This window comes from Ursus arctos, unplaced genomic scaffold (genome assembly GCF_023065955.2).
Source record: "Ursus arctos isolate Adak ecotype North America unplaced genomic scaffold, UrsArc2.0 scaffold_1, whole genome shotgun sequence".
Classification (NCBI taxonomy): Eukaryota; Metazoa; Chordata; class Mammalia; order Carnivora; family Ursidae; genus Ursus; species Ursus arctos.
The window spans coordinates 39285252-39304021 of NW_026622763.1; the positions used below are offsets into that span (position 1 = coordinate 39285252).

At 41.3% G+C, this 18770-nt stretch overlaps 1 long non-coding RNA gene across 1 annotated transcript; it reads left to right on the forward strand.

Moving 5' to 3' along the window:
• Positions 1-155: 155 nt before the first annotated feature.
• LOC130544713 (uncharacterized) lies at positions 156-7698 on the forward strand. Its single transcript, XR_008961220.1, has 2 exons — positions 156-339; positions 943-7698. It is a non-coding gene; the product is annotated as an uncharacterized LOC130544713 (long non-coding RNA).
• Positions 7699-18770: the final 11072 nt, after the last annotated feature.

Genomic DNA, 18770 nt, shown 5'->3' on the forward strand with positions numbered 1-18770 from the left:
CGGCCAATGAGTGTCTGGAGCTGTGATTAACCAGGCAGCAACACATCATTTCCTCCCGGCGCGGATCCAGGGAGCCGGGAGGGAGAGGGAAGGCGGCGGGGCGGGGCCGTCCCCGCGCCCCCTGCAGGCGCCCGGCCGGGGGCGAGCCCGCCGAGCCCCGCCGAGCCTGGCCGTGCCGCCCCCGGCGCGCCCGGCGCGGTCTGGCGGGCCCGGAGGAGGCTGCGAGCGCGCAGCCCGCGGGGCTTCTCAGAGGCGGGGCGGCGGCCGGGCAGGCCCGAGCCGGGCTCCCGCGGCCGGGGTGGGAGGAGGAGAGGCCGCGCGGCGCGGGTGAGTGCCCAGGTAGGCGCGGGCGGGGCCGTCTGGACAGCTCCCGGGGGCGCGCGGGGCGGGCGGGCTGCCTCCAGGGCCCCGCGACTGCGGGCGGCGCGCGGCTGGGGTCCTGCAGGTCAGCGAGAAGCCTCAGTGTTCTCATCCAGGCCGTTTCTGACCTGCCTTCAAATCCCCTTCCACTTTGCTCATTTCCTTGCAAGGTCTGGGGTTATGCAAGAGCTTGCCATTTTCGCAGTCGGCCTCCCTAGCCATAAAAATCAGCGGGGGGGGTAGGGTAAGAGAAAGGCGGGGGAGGGGGCTTCTGCAGTAATCTAGCCCTGTCCTAGGCGCCAGGGGAGCTTACTGTGGAAAGGAAGGAACATTCCCCGCCGCAGAGAGGCTGACAGCCTCGGTCCTTAGATACACAAAAACACTCCAGTGTGCTAATATTATCCAGAACATCAAAAAGGCATGCGGGGATCAAATTTTGCACGGTGCCTGCCGAGTGTAAGGAAAGCACCAAGCCACTTCCTCTGCCCTCTAGAAGCTCATAATGTACAGTCCTATCACAAAGCAAAGTAAGAGCATGAAACCAATAAATGGGGATACCATAAAGTATTTTTATCTCTACAGGTTCATTCATGCAGCAGGCATTTATTGGGTGACTGCAGTACTGGCAAAGGGTTGCAAAGGAAATGGAAGATGTGGTCCCTGCAGGTCAGGAGTTTACTATCTAATTAGGAACATAAGGCACATACACATGAAACAGCTAGAAAATAACCCCCAGGTATTATATAAGCAAGAGGACGGAGAAGGCTGGGGGCATTGTTTCGTTTGTTTCCTAAGGGGAAAGACACTGTACATGTACGCTTGCTTGGTGAGAAGCAGGAGAGGAAATTCCAGGTTAATCAAGCAAGAGTGCCTATGTGTATCCTTGCTCTGTAAAACAGTACAAGGACCTCAGTGTCACTTGGCTGAAGCTCTGCCATTTATAAATGTGACCTTGGGCGTGTTTTTAACCTCCGTGAAGGCAATAAAGCCTGTCTCCAGGTTTGTTGCGTGGTTCAAACGAGATCACACTTACACGAAAGCTTCTCGAGCTGCTGTGTGAATGTTCCTCAATCGGATACATTTACGGAGTCCTCATTTTACCAGCCTCTTTTTGGTAACCTCTTTAGTCTTCCTGAGGCTATAAGCTCCATGAGGGCAGGGACCAGATTTGGTTGTGTTCACTGTGTATCATCATCATGCCTAGCAGAGTGGCCCATATGGGGGCCCAACAAAGGTTTGCTGAATGAGTAAGTGAACTAATGTATCCTGTTACGCTTTTAACTGTTCATTTTATCTGTTCCTTCAGTAGTGGTCTCATGTGACTGGCTCAATGCAAAACCCTCTAACTCCACCTTCCTGGGACTAACTTGGAATACTAACTGCATTCCAGGAGACCGTCTGGGAGGATTCTAGGTAGCTTGTGGCCTTGTAATAGAAATTGATGCTTGCACATGCATGCGTGTATGTGTAAAGCAGGAGGATACACAAGGATACAGCCTGTCACACAAGCCCTATCCACACAAGGATACAGCCCAGACACAGTCCTTTGGCTTGGACATCTTAATCCAGGGTTATTCAACTTTGGTACTGTTGACATCTTTGGCTGGATCATTGCTGTGAGATGTGTCCTGTGCATTGTAAGATGTGTTGCAGCATCCTTAACCTCTATCCATTAGATGCAAATAGGATGCCTTCTCTCCGCAGCTGTGATGTTTAAGAATGCCTCCAGATGTGGCTAAATGTCCCGTGGGGGCAAAATTGCCCCCTTTCAAGAACCGGTGCCTTACCCCAACATCTTATCCACTGGTTCAACTATGGTGGAGAATTCACACAAGTAAACTAACTTGAAAGGAATACATCTTCTGTTACTCCAAGATTCTTAGATCCTTTCCATCATATGTTTCCAGGAGCACGACTCTTGTTAATTAATTGCCTGCTGCCTTGTGAATTGGCGTCTCTTCTGTTTTCTGCGCGTCCTCCTCCTCTACACCCAGATCAACATGTTCATTTCTAAAAGTCAACAGCTTTCAACAACTATTAGGAAACAGAGTCTTGAGCAACCTAAGAGTCCTGTATAATATTTTCCTATAAGATATGGGGAATTCATTCCATAAAATTTTGCAGAAAGCTTCCCTCTTATAATTAAGCCCTTACACTTAACCACTGCCTCTCTGCATTCAGATTGTAGTACTACAGAATATAAATTGTACTTTTTAGAAATTACTGCATTGGAAATATTTAAGGAGCTGTTTTGAGTGATTTTCTTTCATCTTGAAGCCATTTCTGTTTGGGTCCAGAAGAGGGTTTCCCTTTGCTAGTGGTATAGAGAGCATGGTTTATTAAAACCTGCAGAGCAAAAATCAGCTTAGTTATACATATCAACTTCCAGAAGCAAGTTCTTTAGAAGAACATTAGGATGTTTTAGAGCTGGTGTTCTTGATGAAAACCCTGATGGATTGATGCGCTGCAGTTCAATTTCTAAAGGTTTCTTAAAGAAAAATAAAGAGTAATGGTTGAAGGAATGAACTAATTCTGATAAGTCTGTTCACTCAGTATGGACTTGTAGAACCAACCAAAAGCCCTGCTCCTAGCAGGCAGGTACTGTGTTTACAAGGTGAGCAGACATTTTGTTCAGCAAGACAATGTCATCTGTCTCATTAAATAAAGTTATTTGAAACATGGCTTTTAGAGTTTTGTTCATATTTCGTTTGGGTTTTACAGTTGTGTAATGGTTATGAGCATATGGAGATTAGTTTACGTCTAGTTTAGTGGTTATTCACACTTAAGGTGACCGTTGAAGACAAGGTAGGCATCCAAACTGCTTAGAAAAGGGCAAAGTTTGAGGGTTGGATGTGGTTTATGGGAAAGCAATTTCTGTTCTGTTAGACTGGAAATAGGACACATACTCCAGGGATCCCTAAGTTCTCTATGAAATCCATGAAATTCGTGTGTTTGCTTCCATTACCATATTTTTTAAAGAAATTAATATCATGTTAAATTAATATGCATATCCTGGATCATGTGAATATCATGTAGCCATGATCCCACTACCCTTTTTTGCTATGGACCTATAAGAATATGCAGTTTATTTAAATGGTATTTTAATAAAAATAAGGCATCACTGAAGGTCTGTGAGAATTGTTTTCCTTTTAAAGTTCTCTATACATTGCTCAAGTGTGAGAAATACTGACCCAGCTGCATCATAACTATTCTTGGAGAATGATGAATGTATTGAATGATAATAACCTGGAATTTATTCCTAATTCTGAGGCCATAAGAAACCATTATTATATTCCAAAGACGGAAGTGACTGGATCAGAGTAATAGAGGGTGGAAGAGAAAATCATAACCTGTAAGGGTCACTAAAAAGCCTATCATGTCTGGCACCCTTGCCCCAAAAGGTAAACATTTAACCAGTCAGGACAGACATTTGTTTGTCTTCCAGTTAAACTTTCCCAGGTGTATGAATGACTCATTAATTGTTCATTTCATACAAGACCTTATTGGCCATCCACCATATTCAGGGAACTGTGGGAGCTGCTCAGGGAGTTCTCAAACTGCCTGCAGTTACTCCCCACTGGGAAAGTTAATCCAGACACTCTTAGCACAGCAGGTCACATGCAAACCAGTGTGCGACTATCTGCCAGCCATGTGATAAAAGAGGCATTACCAAACCATGGCAGAAAGCAAAGATTATTCATTAAACAGTGTGGAGGCACTTGGAAAAAATCCCGTTAGTGCTCCCTTTCACACAGCTCCTGAAAATATTTCCAGAAGGAATAAGAGTTAAATATTTTTTAATTATAAATTTACTCAAAACAAATCTAGGTAGATACCTATCTTTGGATGGGAAAAGGACTGTAAGTAAAAGCTATGGAAAAAATAAATATGATTGGCTGACTTGACTAAAAATTTTTCCGTAATTATTATTATTTTTTTAGGTAACAAATATAATAAGGAAGGGAAAAGCCAAGTAGTGAAGCTACCTACAACCTACACTCAAAGGGTTAAAATCTTTAACATATCAAAAAACTTTTATGATTGGGGGGGCGCCTGGGTGGCTCAGTCGGTTGGGTGTATGCTTAGGTCATGATCCTAAGGTCCTGGGATTGAGCCCTACATCAGGCTCCCTGCTCAGTGGAGAGCCTGCTTCTCCATCTCTCTCTGTTATACGCCTACTTGTGGTCTCTCTCTTGCTTTCTAACAAATAAATAAAATCTTAAAAAAAAAAGGAAAAAAAACTTTTATGAATCAACAAAATGCACCCTTTAATAGAAAGTTAGTCAGATTTTATGAATAGACAAAAATAAAATTATTATATATGAACATTAGGGAAAAACTTAACTCTAAAATTCAAGAAGAAGGAATGCAAACAAAACGGAGATAAAATATTTCCGACAATGTGTCAGCAAGTAAAGATATTCTCACTTGGTAAGATTGACTTTATAAAGGACACTCAATTGCTGTGGAGAGGGTAAATGGGAAAACAATTTCTTGAAGATAATTAGGTGACAAGGTATTTAAGGTACCCCTTAAAAATATGTATGCCCTTTGACACTTTAATCCCATTTCAGGAATTTACTCTATGAAAATAATCATCAATCACTCAAAGATTTGTATAAAATGATAATCATCTAGTAATTTTGGAAATGCCAGCAATAAAGCATAAGCTGAAAAAAATAGAATATGAAGGTAATATTCTAATTCAATAACCCTTATAAACCCATGAATCCCTCCCATTCATATATACACTAAGATGAAAAACTAGCAGAAAATATTCCAGGATGTACAGCAATTCTTTTTGGATCATGGTAAGGTTGAATTTATTTTCTTTTTTACACTGGTCTATCTGTGTTCCAACTTCTCTGTAACATATTACTTTTATAAGCAGAAATTAAAAAACATTATAAAAGTAGAAATGCAGGGCACCTGGCTGGCTCAGTCAGTAGAGCAGGCAACTCATGATCTCAGTTCAAGCCCCACTTGGGCCCAGAGCTTACTTCAAAATTAATTAATATAAAAGTAGAAATACACATTTTTTTAAAAAAGATTTTATGTATTCATTTGAGAGAGAGAGAGCACAAGCAGGGGGAAAGGCATAAGCAGACTCCCTGCTGAGTTGGGAGCCCAACATGGGGCTCAATCCCAGGACCTGGAGATCATGACCTGAGCCGAAAACAGACGCTCAACCATCTGAGCCACCCAGGTGCCCCGAAATGCACATATTTTAAAAGGGTCTGACAATCACAGAACAAAAGCTAACTGGTAAATATTGCATATGAATTTGTATTTGTGAAGTGGGTGGTAGGGTGCAGAAAAAGGAATTCAAATTTAGCATTTTTGTGCTTTTGCAGGTAGGTCCATTTCTTTCCGATAATCATTTCCCGGAGGCACAGCCTTATCTTTTTGCCTGCATCTCCGTCTGAGACCCATTTCCTTAAAACCTTGAGGCCTAGAAGCTCATCAGGACTGGCCATGGTCTTGTTCACTTGCTGAAGCTGCTTGAGTTTCTAATTTACTTAACTATGGTTAATTTAGCTACATTGTGGAGATGTGGATTTAAAAAGCTAGTCCTGTGGATGAATGCCCTCAGGACTATCAAATTAATTTCTTCCTCAAATTAAACAAATATATTTCAAATATAATTGTGTGGTTCTTTGTAGAATCCAACATCGCAGAGGCTTTTCATTTTTAGGGAACATTCTTTTGCCTGATTGGTCCCTCAGAGCCTTGGCATCATGAAGACATTTTCATGGATAAGAAATCAAATTAATTTTCCAAGTCCTAGTGTAGCCCCACTCTACCAATATCTAAAATCCAAAGGCTTCCTTTTTATTAACCTACTTTTGTTTAATGAAACTCCAGAGATCAGCTGCTAAGGTTAATTACATATAGCAGAGAACGAGCTGTGTGACCTTAGGCAGGTAACTTTAGATTGTAGAGCCTAGCTTCTCCTCAGGTGTAATAAAGTAAGGGGTGGGTTGCATCTTGGAGGTCTCTTCGTTTTGGAATTCCACGACTTGAGTTGGAATTCCTAAAGAAGCTTATTTTCTGAAATTGCCAATGCTGCATTTGACATTTCTGGGGGTGAAGAGCTTAAGACTTCTAGGAACTGATGGCCAGGGTGATGGAAATAGAAGAACCATGTGAAGAAATGGCCATAGAGAGGACTGGGATAGCCTGGTCTGATCATGTGGGTCTCAGAACTGTGCAAGGGAAGTGATTAAAAGGGTTTAGCAAGGGAGTGAGTGACAAGTTTGCTTAATATCATTTATCGTTACACCAAGACATCTATATTCCTTCATCAACAAGATTTTCCCCTGATGATTGTTTAAAAAAGAGATGCAAAATATGTAAATGCAAAAGGATATATTGTATAGAGAAAAGTAAATTCCAGAACTACTAGCTCCCCAGCCACCCACTTCTCTCTCCTTGATGTCAGCTTCTCTGTATCCTTACAGAAATGCAATAGACATATGAAACCATACCCGTATTCCCTTTTGCCTTCACCGACTAAGTCACCCAGGCGCCCCTGATTATACTTCTGGTTATAAAGTTACACATGTTGTAATTAAAAATATTTTTCAAATGGGGATACCTGGGTGGCTCAGTTGGTTAAGCCTCCAACTCTTGATCTTGGCTCAGGTCTCGACCTCACGGTTGTGAGTTCAAGCCCTGCATTGGGCCCCACGCTGGGCATGGAGCCTACTTAATTAATTAATTAATTTCTGGGCACCTGGGTGACTCAATCAGTTAAGTGTCTGACCCTTGATTTTGGCTCAGGTAGTGATCTCAGGGGCGTAAGATTGAGCCCCATGTCAGATTCCCTGCTGGGCATGAAGCCTGCTTAAGAGTCTGTCTTTCCCTCTCCCTCTGCCTGCCACTCCCATCCCCTCTCTCTCCCTCTCTAAAAAAATAAATAAGTAAACAAATACTTTTCAAATGGCATGCATGGTATAATCTGATTTTTATTCCTTAAGCAAGTATGTGTGATGCACAGAAATGAGTTTGTAAGGCTATGGACCAAGATACTGGCAGTGGAAATCTTGGGATGGTAGCAGTGCAGGTAATCTTTTTGGTTTTTATAGCAAGTTTATTGAGATATAATTCACATACCATACAATTCACCCATTTAAAGTGTATAATTCAATGGTTTTTAGTATATTCACAGAGCTGTGCAAACATCACTACAATCAATTTTAAAACATTTTCCTCACCTCCCAAAAGAAACCCTATACACATCACCATATTTATACTTTTTATTCTTGTGTTGTATTTCCAAAACATTTTGCAGTGATTGTTACTTTCATAATAAAAGCAAATCTATTAAAAAAAAAATTTAAATAATGCAATATTCATTATAAAAACCTACAGAGTAAATACAGAAAAGTATTTCAAAGAAGGTAAAATCACTTAATTTTACTATTCCCAATATAAATAGACACAATATTTTGGATAATTTTCTCTTGGTCTTGTCTGTGCGTATTCATATATTTTATATAAATACACATCATTTCCTCTTACTCTTCTTAGTTATAGTATGAGCATTTTCCTAGGTCATTAGATATTCTCTGAGAGTATGATTTTTTGACTAATTTAAACCCCTGAATATACCACAACTTTTGACCACATCTCATTGTTTCCTTAGAATAGATTCCTACAAGTAAGAATCTAGGTCATAGCTCCAATTGCTAGGTGGTTTGAACTGTTTCCAGTGGCTTGTCCAACCCCCCACACCCTTTTACCATCTCTGTTAGATCCCTCCCTATCATCCTTGCCAATTTGGAAATTTTTTAAAATTCTGTTTTAATGTGCACTTATTTGATTGCTAATAAGTTAGCACCTTGCTCATAAATATATCAACTGTTTGTAGTTTTCTAATCTTCTTTTCAGTTAATGCCCTTTACCTATTGTTCCATTGGAATGTTAGTGTTATTTTTATTGATAAGAATATAAAGAGCTTTCTTTTTTTCTTTCCTGCTGAACACTGACCAGGTAGAAATTCCAATCTATAAACAACTTTTAAAGTTTAACTTGGTTTCCAGTCATTATTTCCCACATCTTTGTAGTGGAACTGGCTGCCTTCCTTTAGGGGGACTCTCCATTTCTACTGTACTGAAGAAATTGTAGGGGATGAACTAGGGACAAGTAGGAACAAGTACAGACAAGTAGTGAAGTTCCTACTATTTTGATAAAATGGTTGCTTGCCAATTTCATTCTTAAAGCTCCTCAAAAAAGGGGCATCTGGGTGGCTCAGTCGGTTGGGTCACGATCTTGGGGTCCTGGGATGGAGCCCCCCCATTGGACTCGGCTAAGCAAGAGCCTGCTTTTCCTGCTCCCTCTGCCCCTCCTCCTGCTTGTGCTCGCATGCTCTCTCTCTCTCTCTCTCATATGGATAAGTAAAATCTTTTAAAAATTAAAAAAATAAAGTTTCCAAAAATATATTCTATTTACGACCAATAATATAAAAACTGCCTTAATAAGCTTTGATTTTCCCAAGTAGCCAGATAGGTTGTGTTCAACCAAATTCATCCATTCCTATAAAGGATAACATCAGTGCTGGGTAAAACAGCACCAGGATGTATAAGAGGCACCCAAGTCTCACTCCACTTTTCTATCTGACAAGTGTGAGTATTTACACCAATGAACAGTCTGAAGTTTAACTCTGACTCAGTTCCTCCCAATGTTCCACCACAAAGCACCAAAGGTTGTCAGACCCTCCAGTTTCTAACAGAGATCCCATCTGGAATAAAGGAAGTAATCATATCACTCTCTAAACAGCTAAAGGTGTTCTACTGATCACATCCAAGAAACTGGAGTTTCAAAATGTGAACCATGAAAACATTTGGATCTCTTCATAATGGAAAGGACCTTGGAAAATAAAAGAAATTCACAAACAGCAAGGAAAAGGTGTTGATGACAGTGATTATTCCTGGATAGAAAATGGCCACATAACATATCTGATTAGGAAAAAAAAAAGAGGAAAAAGGCAATTTATTGATCTGGGTGAACATACAGCAACCTCATATAGAGCTGAGATGAGCTTTTGATTTAGAGAGGCTTACTCCATTGCTGCTAGAGGTTGGGGCTCCCTGTTGACGAATCGAGTGTAGATTTGTTGGCTAATCCATTCATCCCAAGTTCTTCTGTGAATTGTCCGCTTCTACTTGATTCGCAGTTATGTATTAGACATCGGTAAAGTTCGATAACCGGAACACAGCCTTAATTCAGTATTATTCGATTTTAGAAATCAAAACAAAAATGGCTTTATATTTTTACAGCCATCACTATTCAGCCTTTGAAATAGAATGATGGGATTTTCTTTTTTGAAGAAAATTTAGAAATAATTTAATACAGCTTCCACTTTTTCTTTTTCCCTTTTTCTGTATTTCATGACATTATTTTTTTTAAGATTATATTTATTTATTTTAAGGAGAGAGAGAGAGAGAGACAGTGCCTGCTTGTGTGCTCCAGCCAGTGGAGGGGCAAAGGGGGAGGGGAAGGAAAAGGGAAAGAATCCCAAGCAGACTCTGCCCTGAGTGCAGAGCCCTACTCGACGAGGCCCAGTCTCACAGCTCGGAGATCATGACCTGAGCAGAATCCAAGAGTCAGACGCTTGACCCACTGAGCCACCTAGGCACCACATATTAGTGTTTCTTTTTAATGAAAAGTTTCAAACATAAGCAAAAAGAGAAAAAATTGAACAACACATCCCATATATGAGCTGGTCGAGCAATGATCAAGATTAGCCTGGACAGGCCCCACCCTCCCTGACTTTTGGAAATTATTTAGAAGTAAACTTGAGCCTTTGTGTCATTCCATTCCTACGTATCTCAGCAAGCATCTCTAAAACATAAGGACATTTTCTTACCCAGCCATAATGCCATTGTCAACCCTAACAAAATGAATGATTACTCAGTCCATTCAATTCCCAGTTCAGATTCTAACTGCAGATTTTTCTCAAGAAGTCTTTTATCAGGGGCGCCTGGGTAGTGCAGTCGTTAAGCGTCTGCCTTCGGCTCAGGGCGTGATCCTGGCGTTATGGGATCGAGCCCCGCATCAGGCTCCTCCGCTGGGAGTCTGCTTCCTCCTCTCCCACTCCCCTGCTGTGTTCCCTCTCTCGCTGGCTGTCTCTCTGTCACATAAATAAATAAAATCTTAAAAAAAAAAAAAAAAGAAGTCTTTTATCAAATCTGAACCCAGACAATGACTATATATATCATTTGGTTCTTTGGCCTTTTATGAGGTCTCCTTTAATTTTGAGATCAATTAGTCCTCCCCCCTCCCCCAACTTCACTCAGTTTTTTGGGTGGTGGTGGTGATGATGCCATTGACTTGTTGAAACCAGCTCAATGGGCTTCACCTCCATTTTCCTTTCTAACTGTTAAAGAATACAGGCTTGAATAACTTGAGTGAATTCCCACAAAAGAGGTGGTTAGTCAATATGCAGCAGAATCTGCTAACCCCGTTCTATCACACCTTTCCCATGTATGATCTTGCCATGCCATAGTTTCACAGCATCTCTGGTGTTGGTGTTCTGGTGATTCAGAAAACATTAGGAACATTTTAAACTCAACTTCTTCCACGTTTGTTTACATTTAAAATTCCTAGTTCTTTTCTTTTTTTTTTTTTTTAAAGATTTTATTTATTTATTTGACAGAGACAGAGACAGCCAGCAAGAGAGGGAACACAAGCAGGGGGAGTGGGAGAGGAAGAAGCAGGCTCATAGCAGAGGAGCCTGATGTGGGGCTCGATCCCGCAACGCCGGGATCACGCCCTGAGCTGAAGGCAGACGCTTAACCGCTATGCCACCCAGGCGCCCCTAAAAGTCCTAGTTATTTTCTAAAACTTAGTCAGGATTTAGAATTTGCAGCTTGCTTTTCCCCAATACCTGTTGAAGTTACTTCACAAATGTTATTGTCTGAAAATACGCCAAAACTAATTCAGAAACTCAAGTTTTCCCCAAAGAAAAGAAAAGAAAACAGAAAATCTCATAGCAGACCAATAAAGAGTATCACTGCTTTCACTGAGAATGGGAAGCAAAATTCCTGCAACAAAATTGCACAGACACATATGCCAAAAATTAGAATCAGGCATTAAAAACTTAGAAAACCTCAAAGACAAATCGACTTACCATAACCTCTTTTTGTTAAGCAGGGCTTATATTTTTCTATCGGTGATACAATTAGTACATGAAATAAAGTGTAGTCATTGGTACTTTATATGTTCCCGGGAAGCATGAAGGTGGAGAGGACGCTGGGGAATTGAGGGCAGAGAACATATCATTCCTCATCCATTTCTTAGAGCCTCCAGAGAAGATGGAGAGAAGAAACAAAAACTTAAATCCATGTCAGTGGCTCTGGCTTTGTCTTTTTGAACAAGTCAAGCAACAAATTGTTTCTTTAAGATCCGTTTTCGCTATTTATTTGCTACTTTTATTTGTGCACGCTCCATGCATTCTTCCTGTGTTCTAGAATTCTGATTAGGAATTGTTGCTTTCAAACACCACAACTTCCTCACATTAAAATGAAAAATTCGTGGCTACACTTTCTCCTCAGTCCTTATTAATCTGCTACAACAGGGGTCACCTACCACTTTCTGGAATTTGTTTATTTCAGCCCTTAAATACATCTGAAGAGATTTTAAAATATTACTTGTTACAGTGGAATGGATTCTGCATGGTTGCTGCTGAGTCTTTTTTTTTTTTTTTTAGAAAGAAGGAGAAAAGAACACATTGTTTTGAAAAAACATGTTTTTAAAATAATTTTATAGATTGCAGATTTTGTAAATGATCATGTTAATTGTTGGGAGGGGGTTCCCAACCTTGTTAATGTCCCCTTAGCATTAGGCTTTTGTTCCCCAGCGTTGAATATGTCATTTTCTCCCACAGACTGCATTTCTAGGGGTATAATTGCTGTCTCCATGTAAAAGACAACTCATGTGCATAAATTTCCACTCGCTGAAACAAGACTCTGCCTCCCCTAATTTTAATGCAGATGTGATCCAGGGGGTAGAGTTACACTTACTTCCCCAAGCAAAATGAAACAGATTACACATTAAATATTGTCTTTGGAACCAGGTGCACAGAAACAACCAATTACCTAGACAGCTCATCAAGTCCTGATATGTTTACCACATTGTTTTTTGTTTTCTCTTTAAACATTTGGTGAATTATTCTGAGGCTTTCATTTCTCTATAATGAACAGAATATGCTTATTAATAAAGGCTCCTTTTGTGTGATTCACTAACAGTTGACTCACAAAAGCCTTTAAAACCATGTCTGAAAGTTTCTGAACTGAACTTGCGTTCCCGTGAAGACAAAGCCTTATTACTACAAAGCAGCTCTACGGCTTCTGGTTCATCTTCTTTGCTAAATAATGGATATCCAAAAATGACTTAAAGCAGAAGGGGCGTGAAGTGCAGAAAAGAGAGATGGAGGAGGGGACTTCTCTTCTCCCTTTAGATATTTTGAGTTGCTCTTACTTAAATAACAGTATCCATGTTACCAGGTTTGGGTCACTGCTCATTATAGCCTCTCGAATTTTTGTGCGTCTCATTACTTCTTTGGGGTTTTTAATTAATCACAAATGCTGATGAATTCAAGGACTTTCAAGACTTGTTCCTGTTATTCCAAGACACTTTTACCACTTCCTGAGGAGGGGCTGTTTTAGATTTCCACAAAGTCATTAACCTCCCAAAGAATGCGAAGCATAAATAGAATGGGATGGCCGCAAAGATGTAATGGGCGCAAACTCTTAGGAAGGTCGGAGGCAGGGGCTCTGTGGGGGGCATGCCCGACAGACAACTGAGGGGACGGAGGGGTGGGGAGAGGGAGGAGGAAGATGTTTTTGGAAACCTTGGGGAAAGCCTTAGTGGTGAATGGCCTGGAGATCAACCATCTGCTGTTGAGTGGTTATGCAGGACGGACTCCCTGACGAGTTATCCCAGCTTTTAAACCATGCTTTCTCTGAGCTTCCGTTGGAAGTTAGGGGGAGCTCTAAGCAAAGTAGGTGAACATATACAGCAGAAAAAATTCTGTATGTGTGTGTATGTGACCCGGTTGCAGAAACTGAGTGTAAATTTTATGTATTTCTTTTTAATGAAACAATTTGAGACGTTTTAGAGAAGATGAAACTTGCAGGTGTGGGAATAGAAAAAAAAACCTTGAAATACGGAGAACGCTGTAAGTTACTCTAATACATTATGGTCAAGTTGGAAGTTGCTACAAGGTCTGTGGAGGGCAGTTTGACATAATGTTGCAAAATTACAAATGCAGGCACCCTATGATCTTGCAATTCCATTCTAGGAATATTTCCTGCACATATCCTCACCCAACTGTGAAATGATGTATGTACAAAGTTTTCATTGCAGAGCTATATGCAAAAATAAGAGATTGAAAACAACCTAAATGTCATCGATAGGATCCCGAGTCCCTAAATTCTGATGCATTCTTACAATGGAACACTAAGAAGCTTTTTTTAAACAAAATAACGAAGGTCTTAATATATTGATATGATTGAGCTCCTCAATGCAGTGGTAAGTGGGGGGAAAAAGACAAGTTGTGGAAATTGAATTATATATAATTATATATATGTATATTATATAATATAAATATATTATTTGAGTTAAAAAGGAGAGATCTACATCTATATTGGCTCATATAATTGGACAAAAATTCTCAGAGACAGTGTGGGGGGGCGGTGAGTGTGAAGGAAAACAACGGAAAGGCAGGGGTAAGATGTTTCACTACTTTGAACAGGCAGAAGTTCAAAAGTTTAGATGAAAAAATTGCTAGGTCTGGAGTGAGGCAGTCCTAGTTCTGCAGACCAGTTCTAGTATTTCTGACTCTGTAAACTTGGGTTCCTTATCGGCAAAGTAGAGATGGTACCACCTGCCTCCCGAGGGAGCTGAAGATAGTAGAGAGGGGTACACACAGACACGTAGCACGGAATGGAGGTGGTCCAGTGCCCGGGTATGTTCGGTAAGGGCTAGGCGTTTCCATTACTCTTCTTATTAATATCGCCGCCACTTTTCTCACAAATCACTGAGTATTTGGGGAAAAGGGTGGAAAATGACAATGGGAGTTATGGAAATGATCATGAAAACAGAACATTTTCAACTCCAAAGGGGTCTGTTGAAGGAATCAGTATCATCAAAACCATTCGTAGACCACCTCTCTGTATTTGACATTGTTCTCTGCACAGCTAACAAATAAGGGCCCTCTCCTGAGCTTCCTACCATGCACATCGCTTTCCATGTTCCAGCAGAAACTTATTTGTCTGCCTTGGGGGCTGCTGCCTCTCTCTCGGCCAGTCAGTGATGGCCACCCCAAAAATGTCGGCACTCCCAGGTACCACATTGTTGGATTGGGGAGGGCCAGATCCCAAGGGAAGAGGAAGGGAGTTAGGCAAAAAAAAAAAAAAAACCAACAAAACAAAAACACAACAAGAAATCTCAACTACAGATGTTTTTGTAGTGTTTCTGATTTTAAAGGTGGGGGGGGGTGGGCAGGGGTGGTGGGGAGAGGGAAGAGAGTGGATATTTTCTGTACTACCTACATGAGTGCAGGTAACAGCCTGGATGGTTCTGTCTTGGGCAGGGCAGTGAAGGAAGATGGTGTTCCTTACAGAAATACAGGTGTGGCTTAGAGGCACAAATGCTGACCTATGAAGTTAAGAAAGCAACAGAGGAGGTTGCCAAGCAAATGGACACACCTTGAATTAAAGAACTTGAAATCTCCAAGAGTCCATGGATAAACTCCAAGTGGCCTTGAAAACCCCCAGATTCCAAGCAGGAGTTTGTTTGTATATGAGAATATACAATTTTTTTCTGGGGAAATGTATAACTTTCACCAGGTTCTCAAAGCTGGCTGTGATTTCAAATGATGACAAGCCCACGCTAGACAGAGGATGACAGTGAACTGTGACCCAAGGAGTACGATTCATCCAACATGGGGAACCTAAGGCTCATAAAATATGGCTTTTCCAAAAAACCATAAAGAGAGAATAGAAGAATCTTTGCTCTGCTATTGTTGCCTTCTAAACCATCATTCTTGTACTTCGGCTTTTGTTTTGCCATTTTCCCTTTTATTATTACTTACTGAATATTCTTTAAATGTGTTCACTTTTAAAACTGAAATGCCTAGTTTAGGCTCATCCTATGGAAAAAAATATCTGGGAAATCGTGAGTATATTGTGCCATTTGCAGTTTTTTCCCTAATGTGTATTAGAAGAAATCGATTACGTTTAAAATGTAAAGATGTTTGTATCATTTCCAAAATCATTCACTGCATGCACAGAGGTGGGCTTATGGCATTTTGGAAAGCCCTGTCTCTAAGTATTCTAAAATTCACAACACATATTCCACTTTATAGAGAAGGACCCTGAGGCATGAGGCAATTAACGTAACTTATTAGAGATTCTAAGCAAAATGTGGAAAAACTTGAAGTCAGGTCCCGGGCAATACTGTATCTGCTAATGACTTGGCCACGCTGTCTATCTTATTGCTATGCAGACAGTTTAAAGGGATTTTTCAATGCTCTCACATTTCCCCACTACCACATGAAGAGGACCAACTAGGCTAGAGTACAAACTTGCTCGATTTAATACTCTGGTAATGATCCCAGTAACTGAGGAGGTGGGGGGAAAGCCAGTGCGTTTCTTTCTGCTGAAATTCCATCTCATTTTTATTTCTCTTAATGTTGTTTTTTGAATCCCAAGTTCCAAAACCTGTCCCCTATTATGCAGTGCAAACGAGAACAGATGGGGAAAAGTTATGTTGGAAAGGGCTTTGGAGGGCCACCGAGAAGGGAAATATGACTACTCAATGTGTCACACACCAACTTGCAGCTGCCACCAGTCCTTCCACACGAGGCACCGCGTATGGAACCAGCCCGTGGCGCTCAGAAGGCGCAGGCAGACTGCAGGAAGGGAGCGCAATTAGGGAACAGTCGCTTTACTTGTGTTTCCTTGAAAATATGAATAAAGAGCATAGCAGCGGCACAGCCAGCGAAAGAGAAATCAATCCAAAGGCCAGCCTGGAAAATGGTTAGCTATCCCCCCAAGTTTCCCAAATGTTAACCAATAATTGGCTCTATCCCTGCCTTTTTATAGCAAAGAGTTGCCTCAGCATTTCTCAAAGTCACCATTCAGGTCTTCTCTCTGTCTAGGAATTACTCTTCTGGAAAGGTCATATGAGCTTACATGCATGATGTAGCTTCCAACGAGTATTTTTCAATACTCACACGGTGCTTATGAGTTCGCTCAATATTTCAAGGGCGAGGCAGCTGATCTGGTTTCAAATGGCAGGTCTGCCAGTGACTAGCTGTGAGACCTCCGGGAGGTCACTTAATTTCTCTGAGCCTGGGGTCCATCATCTATAAAACAGAGACAACATGACTTACTTTTGAGGGTTTCTGTATTTGAAGCCCAAGAGCGTTGTTCCATCTATAGCAACTATTATTGCTGTGGTTATCAGAAAGCAGAGAAAATGTATATCCCTGAGAACCCATGTTGAAAGTAATTATCGGGGAAACGGGGTTTACATTATTTTATTCATATGGTGGTTCAGGTCATACAGATGCTATCTGTGAACAAAGCTTCATGTTGTAAATAGTTATGTTAAGTCCTGCAGGGACTTCCTCTGAAATCCTGCCTGTCTTTGCAAAGTATGCAAGGACTTTATATCATAGAACGTGCTTTTCCTTCCCAGGGCAGTTCCTAAATTACCGAGATCAAAATATCTATGGGAGGGTGTTCGAATGCAGTTTTTTGAGCCCACCCCATACTATATTTTCAGCATCTTTAAGCTATGGAGTTCAGGGATCGATTCTCATTTTGAATAAAAACGATGGGGGCCCTTAAGTGCACTGAAGTTTGAGAACCACTTCCTGAAGAAATAGGGACAATGATCATTCTAATTGTGAGTCATTTCCAGCGGCCTTTTCTCTGCCACCACCCACAGCCAGGCCCAGAACTACAGCAACTAGTCGTGAGACAGAGGTTTGGGTCCGGTAGTTCTAGCTTCTGTTCTCTTGTTTTGCATAGTGTTTCGTTAAGGCAGGTCTATTCATACCCTCTTAGTCCATAGGAAACATTAGCTTGGTTAGAGTTTGTCCTAAGAGGGTGGCCATGCATCCCCGTTTGCTCAGGGTAGCCCTCAGTGGCCCAGCATAGATATTAATAGCACTCCTTTTCATTATCAAAAGTGTCCTAGTTTGTATGATTAATTATATCATTCATTACCTGAGGTTTAGAGGAACTTTGATTAGCACATGTAGGACATGAATGAGGGCTGGCAAAGTGTGTAACACAAGCAATTCACTAGTATAGGAGAGACACCCTAAATACCACCAGCAACAATGAGCAGCTGCATTGGGCTGAAGGGACCTAGGAAGGATCAAAGAAAATGGTCCTTTTTCAATTTATTCCATAACTTGGCATCGAGAATGGAAGGGTACGCGACAACTAGGAATTCTAGACTGGTTAATATCTCCCCTCTCACCCAAGTGGCTGAGCAAGAAATGGATCTTGGCACCATCCAGAATTAGGTATTTTTTACCTTTCTGTTTACTGGCTGTGACCTTGGGCAAGTTATTGAATATCACTGAACCTCACTTTACTCATGTGTGAAAAAGACAATAAAGCTTACTTTAGTTGTGAGGACTGAAGAAAACATGTGTAGAGAGCACCTGCACCATGATGGTCCGATGCTCCGTAAAGGTGGTTCTGCCCTTATTCTTTCCATCAGGGCCACTGCGTTGCAGCTCCACCAAAGAAACATGACTTTTAAAATAACGAGTCCTTTTAAGAGGAGTCCTCCTTTAAGAGGAGGGTGCTGTAAAAATGGGAATAGATTCTAGGGTATAAAAACTTTTTCTTTCTTCTTTCTATTTTTCTTTCTTTTTTGTGACAAACTCAAAGTCACACCCTTTTGGATGGAAAAAAAGTAAAAGGCTAGGGGCACCAGGGCAGCTCAGTTTGTTAAGTGACTGACTCATGATTTCATTGCAGGTCATGACCTCCAGGTCGTGGGTTTGAGCCCTGCATCCAGCCCCACAACAGGCTCCATGCTCAGTGGGGAGTCTGCTTAGGATTCTCTCTCCTTCTCCCTCTGCCCCTCCTTCCACTCGTGCTCTCTCTTCCTAGAATAAATACAACTTTTTTTTTTAAAAAAGTGGAAGGCTAATGAGACAAGTAGTGACTGAAGATGGATTGAGAGAAGCATAATTATAATCCCAGGTGAGAAAGAAAGGAAGGAAGGAAGGAAGGGAGATAAAGAAAGAAAGAAAAACAGATGTGATGGGACGGGATCTCTAGCCAGCAAAACCCGAGTAGAACTTGACTGGAGAACTTCCATAAGAAGTGCTGCTAGTTTTTTGGGGGGTGGGGGTGGGGGTGGGGGCATAGGCC